Raw genomic sequence first — 15,787 nt, forward strand, 5'->3', positions numbered from 1 at the left:
ATTTTAGCAGCCTTTTACTTATTTACCTTAGTAATAGGATTTGCACTCAAGACTATGGCTCACGAAGATGATGACAGCAATTGAAAAATATAATTGTATGTGTCTAAATGAGAGGAAAAGAGGTAATTTTCCCACCAAATGTTCGCATGTGGCTGATGACAGAGCCATGGAGAAGGGAAACAGGAGAGAATGCAAGTCAGCTTGCTGTGCTGTTTTTCAGATTCTTATTCCACCTAGTCATTGTTTCTGATCTATATTCATGAGGTTTTCAGAGACCTAGCAGTTACATGTCAGGGTGATGTGTCTCAACCTTGTTTCAGGTTAAAGCATCAATCTGCTTGTGAGCGCTGTAGCCTGAAATGACAGAGTTCCAGCAATTCTGCAGTCCTTGGGATTCCTGTTGCAGAAGGTAATTCTGAGCTCACTGTACAGTGATGGACAAGATATGCTATCAAAGTTGCTTCTCAGATTGCCAGCAAGAGCTGTCCCAGGAGTATCTGTTGAAGGTTGTGCCAATCTATGTTTTTCTGAATGTTAACAGCACTTTTACAGCTGGCTTTATTTTTTTTTCTTCTCTGCTGCCTGGTATATAACCTTTTGCTATTTATTATATTTGCTTTTCTGAAGGCAATAATATAAGACAGGGCAGGTGTATTCTTCTCAGTATGAACCTAAAAGTACCTTTTCTTTGTATAATATAAAGATTGCTTTCTCATAGTCAGGACTTACTTAAACATTTTGGTGCTTGTGTGCTAGGGCAGGGAAGTAGGCAAGAGCAAGCTGAATATTTCCTCCTAAGGTACTAGGATTTCACATCATTAACTCTAGACATACTTCATCACTCTGTGCAGTGAAATTCACTGAGACTAAAGCTAAAAAGAATTCAAGACCTTGAATTTTTATTCCATGTCATTTTAAGAATGTCCCATTTTTCTAAAGTACACCGAATACTGACTCAAAAAGAAATAAAATTATTCTAAAGAGTACGAGAAGATTATATAGAAAATATCTGGATACACACACAGTTCTTAGTATTAGTCTTAATGTTTATAGCACGCCATCTAAGAAGACAGAAGTTGAGGGATGGTTTTACAGGAAGGACTTCGAAAAACTATAAGATATTCATTGAATACCTTCAAGAGTTACTATAGTACTGAACCAACACAATTTCAAAACAAATTTACTCTAATAGAGCACAAAGTTACTGATGTTGTATAAAATGACTGCACAGCATATATATATGCTTTTAACCAAAGGATGTGATATTAAGATGACAGTACATGAAGAAAATATTACAACAAAATCCTGCTCAGGAAAATGAAGGCAAATGAGAGTTGTCATCTTAATTTATTATAAACAAAATTTAATTTTATTTTAAAATAATTCTATAATAAATTTATTTTTATTTTATGATAACATTTTTTAGAGATGTATTGTTTTTTTCAATGTCAGTGACAACACTGAGATTCAATATAGAGGTATGTGACATATCATATGCATCCTAAGCTAACTTGTTGACAAATATTTAACTCTAAAATATTTACTACTGTATGGTAAATTCAAACTAAAATATAATACTCAAATGCCAAGTATTTTTTTTTTTTAGGCAGGAGATTTGTTTTCAGTTCTCAAATAAACTCACTCGTCTCAGGTTTCTATTGTGACTTCTCTGGGAGTCTCAAAACCAGATTTTGTTTCACCTTTATTTAACTGGGATGGTCAGAAGAATGTTTTCTATATGTGCCCATACAGCACCACTGGGATTGCCTGCATACATTGCTTTTTCACACTTGCATCAGGACAAGCAGTAGTTAAAAGTGGAGAACTATGAGGATGTGACTAAAAGCACTACAGACATTTTGTAGAAAACTCAAATGCTTTCACAAACACCTTTTGAGTGTTGAAACCCTGAGGTATCTTCATGCAAAAGCGTTAACTGACAAAATTGAAACTCTTCAGGTAGTTAGGTTCTGTTAACTGAAGTCACCATTAATTCCAACAGGGAAATGATTTAACAGTTCAAGAGGGATCCAATAATTTGAAGACATCTTTCAGAGGTGACTCTGTCAGGCAATTTACAATCAGGTCTAAATAACTTCATTTTACTTCTCTAGTTATCTCATCTGCTGGAAACTCTGCTGGACTATTTTAACATTGGTATGCTAATGATGATTCCTATGACAACTTTTCTCAGATAAACATTTACATGAGAAAGCTTAATGTCAAGTAAAACAAACCAAAACAACCAACCAGAAAATCTGGCTATAAATGTTAAAGCTTTCTAGAATATGGAGTTTCAGGAAAAAAGTTTAGGAGGTGAACTGCCTTCACTCTAATGGATCAGAGAGCTAACTGCAAACAAGGAAGTGCAGCAAAGCTTATGGAAATATACAGACTTATATATGTATGTTTATTTCTGGTCAGCAGCTGGTCAGCCGCTAAGCACTCTCCCAGCCATATGGGTCTCTCCCTACCCCAGGAGGGATGGGGAAGAGAACCAGAAAAGCAAAAGTGAGAAAACTTGTGAGTTGAGGTGGAAGCATTTTAATAAGAAAAGCTGTGTATGGAAGCAAAAGCAAAATAAGGAATTTATTCACTCTTTCCCATCAGGAGGCAGCTGCAAATGTTCCTGCTTCCTCCTACTTTCCCCGAGCTTTTTACTATGCACAACACTACATGGTTTTGAATAACCCTTTGGTCAATTCTGGTCATGTATTTCCTCCCAGCTATTTGTGCCACTCCAGCTTATTCACTGCTGGGGGCAGAGTGGGAAAAAGAGAATGCCTTTATGTTGTGCAAACTCTGCTCAGAAGTAGCCAAAACACTGGTGTGTTATCAATACTGTTTTGGTTGCAAATTCAAAACAGCATCATGCAGGCTATGAAGAGAATTGCCTCCATTCCAGATGGACCCATTACCATATATATAGATGTATAATGATACAGATACAGTAGTAGATATAGACACAACAAATTTGTGCCAGGTTTTCTAGCATTCTGCAGCTAGCCACTCTGATTATAAATATTAATATTTTTAAATATCTATCATTCAGAAAACAAACTTACATTCCAGTTAATAAAAGTACTTTTTCAGGTTTTTTTTTCTAGTGTGTGGAATGAAGTGTCCTGATGCTTCTGCTGCCACTAGACTGTGCCAGCTTGTGTTGGGCCAAGTTTTCTAGTTTCATTACAAAAGTTGTGTAGGGTGCAATTAGTTAAGTAAGTGGTCAATACTAATTATTGAACAGAGAATTAGATTTGCACAACACTTTAAACTTCAAATAATTTTTTTTTTATTATTCCCACTTTAAAATGCTCTGAAACTTCAAAACATATAGTATTATTTGACAAATGAGGATAAGAGCCAGTTTAAAATGAAATAAATAATTAAATAAAATCAATAAATCATAAAGTGTTGTGATAGTGTAAACCAAGACCTCATAGCAGCTTTCCAGTATCTGAAGGGAGCCTATAGGGATGCTGGGGAGGGACTCTTCATTAGGGACTGTAGTGACAGGACAAGGGTTAAAACTTAAACAGGGGAGGTTTATATTGGATATAAGGAAGAAATTATTTTCTGTTAGGGTGGTGAGGCACTGGAATGGGTTGCCCAGGGAGGTTGTGAATGCTCCATCCCTGGCAGTGTCCAAGGCCAGGTTGGACAAAGCCTTGCGTGACACAGTTTAGTGTGAGGTGTCCCTGCCCGTGGCAGGGGGGTTGGAACTAGATGATCTTGAGGTCCTTTCCAACCCTAACTATTCTATGATTCTATGATTCTAAGTCTTCCCGCCAATCAATGCATTGGAAATCCTATTCCATATACATTACACTGGAAGCAGTCAGATTTCTGTAGACATTTGCAGTTCATCAGGCTCAGGGGGGCAGATTTGGAGGGATGGCAATAGGTCCTGTTGGCAGGCCAAGGAGCATCCGTCAATGGCAGGAGATCAAGTCAGGACTAAGACCAAGATAGGAAACCCAAATGACAAGCATGATGCACTGCTGTATCATTGCTGGGGCAGGCACTGAAGGCTCCAAGCTGGAGTGGAATGATGTCCTGTACAATGGTTGATGGGTACATGACCAGAGGACTGTCTAGGCAGGAAGAAAAAAGGTTGACAGTGCCCTCAAGACCCTGACATAAAAATTCTAAGTCAACATTTTAAAATATTTTTGAAAGTGTAACCTCGTTTCCAATAAAAGAGTAAAAAACCCCAGCGTTTTAAACTATTGTATGAATGAAATCAGCAAGACATTTTCCAAGTAACTATTGGATAATATTTCTGTTGCTTGTAAGAAAAATACAGTAATAATTCCTGCAGTACTTAAATATTTTTCTGTATATGTTAAACCCCTTAGTTGATATAAACCACTTAATATACAAATATATTTTAGAAATGCAATTATCAGGCAACTTCCAATGTGTATTACCTTGTCATCTGAAATAGCTTTTCCTTCAGCATTGTGCTTTAGAACAAACTGTGAAAAATCAATAATAATTGTCTTCAGTAATTTAATCCATTGAATCAAGACTTATTTTTTTTTATAAAATATATTGATTTAAATATAAGGAAAAATGTTAGCAAGGCAGCTATTATCTCAGGAAATATTGATCATTTTCCATCTCTAATATGTCTTATGACAGCTTCTACATATTTAGCTATTTTGAAGGTGGCAGGGGAGTAAGATGTGCATTCTGAAAGACTCACAAGGGATATGAAAGATAAGATCATCAGACATACAGCAAGTTTTCCCTAAGACACAATAAACCTCTGTTTCTTTCAACTCTTTCCAGGTGTGACTGATGTAAATTAGGATAGAAGCTTTAACCATGGAGATGAAAAATCATGAATGATATGTGGGAATTTTATCAAAAGCTCTGTTGTAGTGCTAAAGTATTGATTTTCTTCAAAGCTTCCTGAAACATTGGTATTAATCTGTGACTGTTCTGGAGGATTTAGCATGTGCTGAAGATAAATGATTAGAAATACGTTTAGATTTAAGCATAAACAAATCAATCAAAAATTTTTATAGCTAGTGTTTTCAGAAACTAATGCAGTCTGACCAAAGCTGGCCAAACATACATATTATAACTTCCTGTTCTGTGCTAGGAGAAAAGCAAAAAACCATGAAAACATTCACTACCAATAAAATAGCTTTTGTACTACTACTGAACCATAATATCTGAGGTATTTCAATACTTCTTTTGGATCTGAACCCATGCACCTAACTCCAGCCTCAGGAAGACTTAATTAAATTATTACTTTTTTTTTAAAGTAAACAAAGAAACCATGGAGATGAAGATGAAAACAGTACGAAACATGTTCTGCACACATATCTCTATCCGTGAAAGTAAATGTAGTAAAATTGAATATCCAATGCCTTAAATCCATGTAAACTGATTTCTAAACTTACTTTTGTGCACATGACAGTATGTAAATCAGATAAAAAACCTGATTGCAACATTAATGCCAGAGCAGCAATTCAACATGATGAGGCTCAAAGTAAGGGCTTTTATATTCTGCATTTCCACAAGAGATTACAAGTATTATGTAAGTAATTATTTAAAGCATTAGTTTACAGTTCTGTAGTGTTTTCCAATACCTTTTTGTAAGGCAAAATATCTGAGATTTATTTAATCTTTCCCCATCAAAAGATTCTTTTGTTTGTTTGTTTAGATAAGGGAATTGTTGTCATAGACTCAGTCCAAACTAAAAACTATGAAGAAGCTGTCTGCAATCAATTTTTTTTTTTTTTTTAATACTCTTTTCCTGGTAGGGTAGAGTTAGTACAGATTTTGTATACTTCCATGTATTTAAACTTATCTCTGTATGCCAAAGTTTTGACATGCTGTCCATAGCACTATAGGGTAAAACCTAGCACTTCTTTTCTGTAAACAAGTAGAGATCTCACTGACCTTTTTTTGTTTCTTTGTTTAGCTGGTAGTGAATTTAACTTTCATGCAGCAATACTGCTGTTTTCAATCTATTTGGTAAAGTCTGGTGGGAGAAGGAGATGCTTGTTAATTCACAAAACTGCCTGAAGACTTACTAAGATGTTGAATTATGCAGAATTATGGATCAAGCTGTGAGAACTGAGATGGGAAAGGTGCCAGTCTTCCTGACAGGCTATAGAAATAAACTGAAGAATGTAGCTTAGCCGCTTTGTTTAGTTTAGGTTGGGATAGTTTTTTGTTTGGAGAAAACAGGGCTTTGAAGTGTTAAAACTACTGTAATGCCTCAACATTTCACAAAGCCCCCATGCTGTCTTAGTCCATGCCAGACAGCTTGTGAATGCTGGTCACAGGAGGCCTTTTCCAAATTACCTGTGTTTCCATTCAAAATGAAAATTTAACTACAGGAGTTTTCATAAAGGATATTAAATGCATGAAGGTGTGGTTTTTTTTTTTGTTTGTTTGTTTGTTTGTTTTTTTTCTCTTGGTGTTATCTACTACTACTAAAGAACACTTACCGCTTTTGGGGATGCCAGGTGTAACCCTCATCTTCTCAACCAGTAATCAGCAGCTGCTAGTGATTATCTAAACATTTAAATTAACAGTTCTTTTTATCACTTCTTCCTGGGAGGAGGATGCTCTTCAAGTACCTGAACATATATATGTATTTTGTATAACCCTAGATGGCTATAATCTTTCAAACCCTAATTCTCCTTACAAAATAGCTAAGTAATCAATAGCTGTGAACTACAACAGTGCCACTAACTAGTTGCACTAAAACTTGATAAGCTTGGTTTTTAAAAGTGTGCATTTTATTGTTTCAGGTTTCAGTAACATTGCTTTAAGACAGAGTGTGTGTTTTGTTTTCTTGCAGACTGTTGAGAAACATTGTAGAAAACCTTTTTTTTTGGTGTGTAGGTATCGCAGCTGCTGGCAGCCAGTTGCAATAAAATTAGTATTCTAGTTGAAATCTGGCAGCTGGGAGTCCCTTGACAGCATTTTCCAGCTACAGGCTTCATAGTTTGTCCTCCCATGCATTGTGAGAGAAGAAACATCACTCTTACTTTCAAATATCTGCTGTGTTAAAAGCCAGAAGTATTTCACCCAGCACTGAAATCTAGCAGAGTCCATCATTCTTACCGAGATGCCTCTTGTTGAATTTCCATTAAAGTACCTAGGGTTACCCAGGCTGGAGGATCTGGAATGGATATGTTTCCTCTATGTATGAAGACTACTTTGGTTAAATCAGTGTTATGGCTAGTACTAGATATGTATAACTAATTAAAACCAAAGAAAAAAAAAAAACAAAAAAATATGGTAGGGATTATAAAGCACTTGAAAAGCCTTCTGAATCCCTTTAAATTTAGAATTTGATCACTAAGTCCATGAAGCAAAGTTTTATACACTTGTTGTGAAAAAGCTCTGTGCAGGTCTAATTAATTCCTCATTGTGAATTATTTGATGGAAAAAAAAACCAACATATCATGATCTCACTAAAGTAAGTGACAGTGTAATTTTACTACCCACTCACTTACTTCAAGTGTGTGTAGTATCTTGTGAAGGCTAAGGTTTTTAATTTTTATCTCTTTTGATATCTCAAGATGACCTACATATGTCATTAATCCCACCCCAAGTATATATATATATATGCATAAATTTTTTTATTTTTTTTTTACTTTGGCAAAATGAGAAGAGTACATTGGGAAGGGGTGAACTGGAGCTTTCCATCCATCTATTTGCTTTCTGGTGAGTAATCTGCTTTCATTTCATTCATGACAATGGCTTATCTTCTAGTATTCTAGAAATACACTTGTTAATTACTTTACCTACACTGATAAATAGTAGCTGACTAATTAAACAAATTAATCTGACACATGTCTTCAAATACATACTGGTTTCGGAAACTAGTTCATTTGGGGACTATGCAAGGTCAGCTCCAATGCAATATATGGCTAAAGCCAATTAACATAATATAAATATGCCAAAGTGGCAAGTAGTAAACTACCATTTTTAGCATCTGCTGAATCTTTTTGAATGAAAGATGACGAAAATACAAGATAAAAACAGGCATAAGAAAAAAAAATATTTAAGAGTGAAAAGACCATTCTGTTTTGTGCATGCTGCTCTGTCCATTAGACACATGTTCCATATAGGTGTAGACTCTTGGAGAAAAATAGAGTGCACCTGTTGCACTCCTGAAGTGCAGAAGTCTGACACAAGGATAAATATTTTCTGCCTTGACTCAATTTGGGGTTGAAAAAGGTAGCAGGTGAAAGTCAATTTTTTACTATGAAAAAACACAAGCCTTGTATATTTCCTGAGTTACTGAGGCTCAGTATGCATAAGCTATATTATTATTATGCCTAAGTATAGAACTCCTATGCTCAGAAGATTACAGCATTTTCTTAAGTACTGATGAAGGATAAAGCCACAGTACAGTTATTTAATGCTGAAGAAAATATATAAACCTAGGCTCCTTAAACAATACTTTTTATGATGTTAAATGGTTTTTCTGTTCTAAGTTTGTTTTGAGAAATTATCAAACCTCCTATAATTTCTAAGAAACCTCTGAAGTATAACAGTAAAAGAATTAATGGAAGAGCTGACAGTTTGAAATAAAAATAATGCAATGCAGATTTAAAATTTGGCTTTGTAGTTCTGATCAGTATTGTTAAAACTGTACAAAGCGTTGTGGTTTTTTTTCCCAATTCATTTTGTAAAATATCTAAAAGATTAAAGAGGTTACAAAATAAGCTTTCAAATTGAGTAGTCAAAGGAACACGTAACAGAAAAAGTTCTAACGACTTAAACTTGGCAATCTTATGAGATCTAGTAAAGACAAAAATCAGATGTTGTTAAATGTAATGTTTTAATGCTAAATACTTTATTCCAATGGGAAACAATTCAGATAACTCTGAAACTATGACTGCTTAAAGAAGCTGGTCATATCCTTGGCACTATCTGAATTCTTTTGATGGTGGTAAACTGTATATGTAAAGCACATGTGAACAGAACCAGGGTGCTAGCAGAAGGTATGTTAAACTTCCTTAACCATGAGTCTCACACTGATGGCAGCTGGCATAGCTAGTGATGCCCAATCAGCCAGGGCTATTTTGGCACTCAGGATAGAACTAGTGATGAGAAATTATTATATTCCATTATGAATTGTGTCTCACAAAACCAATTATTGAAAATTTAGTCAATTGCAACTGGGGTTGATTCCTTACTAAGGGGATCACTTAGGAGGTTTTTTATTAGGCCCAGAGATAGTTAGCTTAATAAGCTTAGACTTTTTAAAATAATTTTTTTGCTAGTTAGAAATCCACACAGGAATCGGCAATCTCTCAGGGTCTTCAAGTATGTCTGTTTTAAGAATAAGTTCTACTAAGGAAGAAGCATTTTTTCTGTCTACCATAGTGTAGTACACCCCCTCCCATCCTGCTGTGTATACACACAAACATATGTATCTATATAGTGTGTGTATATCTATATGTGTGTATATATATACTCTCTCTATATAATAGATATACATTGCACATACACAGTGACCTAAATATGAGTAAGCCAAGTGGAAAGAAAGAGGGAAGTTACATGAGCCTAGGACGTTTAAAAAGGTGGTATTATTAATATATATATACACACACATGCGTATAGGTCTGTTGAGCTTGTGTTGCTGAAAGAGCACATACTGGAAAAAATAAGAGAACACAAAAGTTAACTCGGGGAACTATCTTTTAGGAAGTTATTCAAAAAATGTAATACATAACTAACAACAAATGCCAACATCTACATATAAGAGGAAAGGAGGCATCAGCATATTCAAATAAAATGTTTTTGCTTGATATCAGCCTAAAAGAAGAACATTTCACAATATTTCACAGTAAATAATTTAAATTGTTGGGGCTGATATTAGCCCTCATAGGGGCATGGATGTGCTCCAAAAAAAAAAGTGTTGAAAGAAAAAATCTTGCTTCAGCACCTGTTACAGTAAGCTGGTATGTACTATTTCAGTTTCCACTCGGGCTCACAGTAAGCTACCCAGTTCCTTGGCTTTTCTCAATATCTCCATAATCTTTTACCGATAAAGGCCTCAATTAAAACTCATTTCTGAATGTCTGTAAGAATTACTTTAAGCTAAAAATAATTCTTACACACAAAGAAGAATGTGGTTAATTCCATCCCTCTCTCATCTCCATATTTTAAAATCTGTTCAAGTAATTTTTATTTTTTAAAAGCAAGTATCTCTTATTGCACCACATGTTGTTCCATTGCTTTGGTGCCAGTGGTAGGTGGCCAGCTCTTTACAAAGTACTGAATATATAATACAGTTGTGTTATTTGCACAGTTGTGTTATTCACACAGTTGCTTTTAATGAGCTGGCTCTGAGTCAATAGTATCAGTGTGTCTGTGGTATATATGAGGACATACTTGTTTCTTGACTAAAACTCTATTTGTGAACCGCATGGGCTGTGGAAATCTAATTTACAAGCTAAGTGGTCATTTTGACCATGAATTGAAGATGCTGCCACACAGAAAACAGATCTGAACTACATGATAGTGACATGCTCTCTTGCCTTGAACAGTGAAAAACTCATGCTGCTGACAAACACAAGTGCTTCTGGGAAACTGTTACGAAAGAGAAACATAGGAGTAACACTGTGTGTCTCATCAGCACAAAAGCAATTTATCAGTGACTTTACAAGAGATTATCACTGGCTAGCCTTTCACGGACACCCCCTTGTTGTGGGGAAAGAGCTTGCATGCCCTTGTGAGGTTGAGAGCTGTGCTGGTGGTGGCATTTGCCTCCTGTAGGGTCTCCCATGCCAGACAGGTATCAACAGAAGGGTCAAAGTGTGTCTATGGGCAGGATGGGCTCACTAGCCTTTGGGCAACCATCCTAGGAGAAGGACAACTCTAACTTCAAACCCGGGCAGATGGAGCTTGTTTAGCCTTCTAAGACCATCCATCTAAGAGAAGGAGACTCTAACCAAACCTACGACCTGAGGACTTTGCTGTCACTGTCCAAGCTCGCTAGGCCCTGGCAGATAAACCTCAGGTGTAAAGGGTAGGGCCAGTTCTGTGCATGCTTTGTCTCACCTAAAAAAATCCACCGTGCAGGCCCGAAGGGTTTACTCACACTTGCAAAGCCCTGTCGCAACAGGTGAGGGATGAAAGGGCAGGTGATAAGGTGCTCTGGAAGCTGCAGACCCAACCCTGCACACAGATGGTTCAGGACATTGGTCGCTCAAGATTGACCCAGGAGATGACAGTCTTGTTTGGCAGCATCTTGAATGACCAAGCAGCCTTTGTTCAAGGAGAGCACTTCTTGCTCCATATGGAGAGAGGCCTAGAAAAGGTGGCCTAACCAAAGCTCATCTCCCCCTCCACCTGGTTGGTTAGCTGCAGCCAATGGGCATCTTCTGTTGCGGTCGGTCAAAGGCAGACAAAGACATACACCTGCCTCCAAAGGTGTGTCCAGATTGACACTCACATGTTGGAACATCAGAACCATGCTTGATACAGTGGACAGTGGGTGTCCTGAGTGCCGTTGTGCACTAATTGCCCACGAACTGTCATGACTCGACATCGACATTGCTGCTTCTAGTGAAGTTTGCCTTCATGAGGAAGGTAGCCTTAAAGAACATGGTGCCGGCTATACACTCTACTGTCAGGTAAATCCAAAACTGAAAGTCATCTTTCTGGAGTTGGTTTCATGATTAAAAACTCCGTCTCTAAACCTGAAAATTTGCCAATAGGTCATTCCAATAGTAGTATCTCCTTACGCCTTCCGCTACGCAATAAACATGTTCTTTTCAGCATATATGCTTCAACTCTGCAAGCTGACGCTGCAGAAAAAGACAAATTCTACACCAACCTGCGTTGCCTCACTCAAAAGGTTCCTATAGATGATAAGATTATAATCCTTGGTGACTTCAATGCCTGAGTAGGTAAAAACTTTGAAGCCTGGAAAGGAGTACTAGGCAAACACGGTGTTGCTAGCTGCAATGATAACGAAGGCTTATTGCTAGAGTTTTGTTCAGAGCAGCAGCTTACCATCACCAATACTATTTTCCAGGAGAAAGACAGCCTGAAGACAACCTGGGTGCATCCTCGATCTAAACATTGGCACCTTATTATGTCTTAGTGTGCCAGAGAAATGTTCACGATGTCTGTCACACCCGAGTGATGCCTAGTGCAGAATGTCAAACAGACTATCGCCTTGTACATTGCAAACTTAACCTCCATTTTAAGCCCAAACCTAAGAGAGGTGGCATTCTGAGGAGGAGGCTCAAAGTTAATAATCTTCAAATAGCCACAGCGAGGGACAGCTTTCAGGCTAACCTTCAAACGAGGCCTGAAGACCATCTTATAGATTCTTCTGAAGCACTTTGGCAGCATATTAAAAATAGCATCCTGCAGTCCTCCAAAGAATCTTTGGGTTCTCCTTAAAGAAAAATATAAAGACTGGTTTGATGATAACAACCAGGATGTCCAGAAACTGCTGACAAAGAAGAGATCTGCTCATCAAGCACACCTTGCTCAGCCATTTTGCCATGTAAGAAAAGCAGCCTTTTGTCTTGCATGCAGTAAACTCCAACACAATTTTCGAGACATCCAGAACAAGTGGTGACTCAACCTAGCAGAAAAGACTCAACTATGTGCAGGTTTGGGTGACCACAGAGGATTCTCTGAGGCTCTGAAAGCAGTGTATGGATGCACATACCAGGTTCAAAGCCCCTTAGTACAGATGGCCAAACACTTCTTACAGATAAAATCTCCATCCTGAATTGGTCTGAACATTTTCAAACACTCTTTAGTGCTAACTGTGTAGTCCAAGGCACAGGAATCCAGCACATTTTACAAAATCCTGTGAAAAACAAATTGGATATAGCCCCTACCATGGGAGAGAGTCTTAAGGCTCTACAGCAGGTGAAAACTGGCAAGGCAGCTGGGATCAACGAAATCCCACCTGAAATCTGGAAGCATGTAGGCCAAGCGCTTCATGCTAAATTTCACGAGCTAGTTGTGCACTCTTGGGAGCAAGGTAAATTACCATCAGGTTTTCATGACGCAATCGTCATCACTCTGTAGAAGAAAAAAGGTGTAAAGTCAGACTGCTCAAGCTACCGAGGTATAACTCTGCTCTCCATTGCTGGAAAAATCCTTGCAAGAATACTATTGAACAGATTAGTACCTGCTGTTGCAGAAGAACTTCTACCTGAAAGTCAATGTGGTTTCAGAGCTAATAGAAGTACCGCAGACATGGTATTTGTTCTCAGACAACTGCAAGAGGAGTGTAGAGAACAGAATAAGGGTCTCTATGTAACTTTCATTGACCTCACCAAAGCTTTCAACACTGAGCAGAAAAGGCCTGTGGCTGATCTTGGAATGATCAGGTTGTCCCCCCAAGTTCCTCAAAATGATTATTCTGCTACCTGAAGATCAGGATGGCCAAGTCAGATATGGCAATGCACTCTCTGAGCCCTTTGTAATAATGTTGGAGATTGTGTCACTTTCTGGATTTAAGAGTGTGATAAATCCTAACAATTAAATATGCTAACAGCCTGCATAGAATCTTTCTGTAGTTCCTAACAAGGGAGACAGTGCAGAAAGGATGGCCCAGTGGGCATTGCCTGGTTTCATGCCAAATCAACTGCTCTTGTAGGGAGCAGTGATACAGAGTGGCATACTCTGCAGAGTTTACCCATAAGACTGCACACAAAGAAGAAGCCTATTTTTTTCTTGGTCTCTCCAAAGAAATGTGATAGCTGGAAACTGAGCTTCCTATCATAGGGGAACTTAAACAAGTCTTCATTTATATTTCCAAATGAAAAATATAGTTTGTTTTAATTTAAAGGGAGGGAGAGAAAAACAGTGAGTGGACAGTCTGGGCCATCATTTCTATGAGTCATGATCTTTGAATAGAGTATCTTCTTCAGTGGATAGGGACTTCACAATACTCTGCTGCTTCTCTGACCACAGAAGACCTTTGCCAGTGGTATGATTCAACAGAATTTTGCTACACATAAAAAAAATGGAAGTGTGAGGAACCTCAACAGAATTCTTATTCTGACATTTTTGTCAAAACTTGGTTGAAAATTTTTATTTAGTATTGTTGAGGTTTTGAAGTTTTTATAACTAGATTTAACTTTGTGAAAAATCCTTGGTTTGTTCTATAACTTACTCTATTTATTCTAGCACTAATAACTGTCATGTTACCTGGAGATTCAACACTATAAAGCTCCTTACCTCCTTTCCTGTACTGTGAATCTCTGACCTAACTCTGATGCTTTTAATTTCTTGATACAGATCAGATATGGCAGGTTTTCATTTTACACTCTTTATCACCATCAGATCATTTTGCTACCATAGCAATTATTCTGCTATAACAACTAGTAAGCCAGAATAAATATTTAATTGCAAACACACAGCATGAGACCTTAATGTAGTTCCATCAAGAAGTCACGGTATGGCAAAAGACTGTTGTATGCTTTAGTTAAACACAGGCTTATGGGTCAGCAAAGAAAGCAGCTGACAATAAGAACTGCAGAAGTACTCTAAGGAATATTTTTTAAGATAGGTTTTAGTGAGTGGCTTTTGAGAACAGTTTACTGTTATGAAAAATCTTGGCTTCTTCATCAAGGTGTGTCTGCAGTGACCTATTCTCCACATAGTGTTTGATACTAGGCAATTTTAACACTCTGTAACCCTGTTTCTTGGAAGTTTTCTGAAATGTTGCACCCTTGCTGTCTTTCTTGCACATGGGCCCAAATTATTGAGTATTCATGTGTTTCTATCTAGTATAGAAGTTCACTTCCACAAGTAGCAACTATGTTTGACTACTGAAACACCTTCTAAACAAAATATATCTGCTGTTTCTCTGGTGTGCAGTGTTAAAGCTAGAAGTGGATGTCCATCTATGGGACAATGGAATGAATCCGCAGGAATCCATGGAACCAGTATATTACTGTTGTTCAGTTGAAAAATGCTAAATTTGACGAATATTACAAAGTTCATTTTGCTAAAATAAAAGTTCTTCAAAACACTGGAGATTTTATTTCATACTTGGCTTCCTACTCAGCAGCAGTGATTGTTAATGTTATTATCATCAGTTAGTTATTAGTATGCAACATTTTTTAAAATTGCTTTCTGGAAGGTAAATTTTTTTCTGATAAATCACTGGTGGATATTTTAGGAAATAAGTGAAGGCTTTTATGTATGAAAGAAAAGCCTTCAAATATCAAAACCTTAACTGATGAAATCTAGGTTTGATATGTTTGTTTATACTTGATTTCTCTCACCCTGGTTAATATCTCAATATGTTTTCAGTACACAGCATGACAGATGCTCTTAAATATTTCTCTTTGTGATCAATAAAGAGGAATTAAAAGCATGCAGGTCCCTGCACATGAAAGCTCTTTTAAATTTCATGCTAAATGCTTTAAGCAATACATTACTTCCTGAAGAATCTAATAGGATAAGTTAGTCTCTAAAGGGACCATGCAGAGAAACTGAGAAAAGGCCAGTTCTTGCAAGCTGGAGAGATACATTGAGGGTAGAGTTTTTTGCAGGTGTATGTTACCATTAAGACAGGTGCACATGACTCTAGCCATCTCTAAAGGGCCAACAGTTCAACACGGTGTCTTTTCCAAGTCAGAGAAGAGATATGTCTAGTTGGAAATCATTAAATGCCTCAGTTCTCTTCTAGATTAGCTATTCCTTAGTTTAGTCTTAAACTGCTGGTCTAATTCTACACATAATTAGTTTGCAATAATGTGAAACCTTATTTTATTTTCTTCATAGATCAAGGACTGAAACATCTGCTGAACAGAAG

This window comes from Pezoporus flaviventris, unplaced genomic scaffold, assembly GCF_033815535.1.
Source record: "Pezoporus flaviventris isolate CSIRO_AGI_PZ_B2104156 unplaced genomic scaffold, CSIRO_AGI_Pfla_v1 ptg000007l, whole genome shotgun sequence".
NCBI classification, from domain to species: Eukaryota; Metazoa; Chordata; class Aves; order Psittaciformes; family Psittacidae; genus Pezoporus; species Pezoporus flaviventris.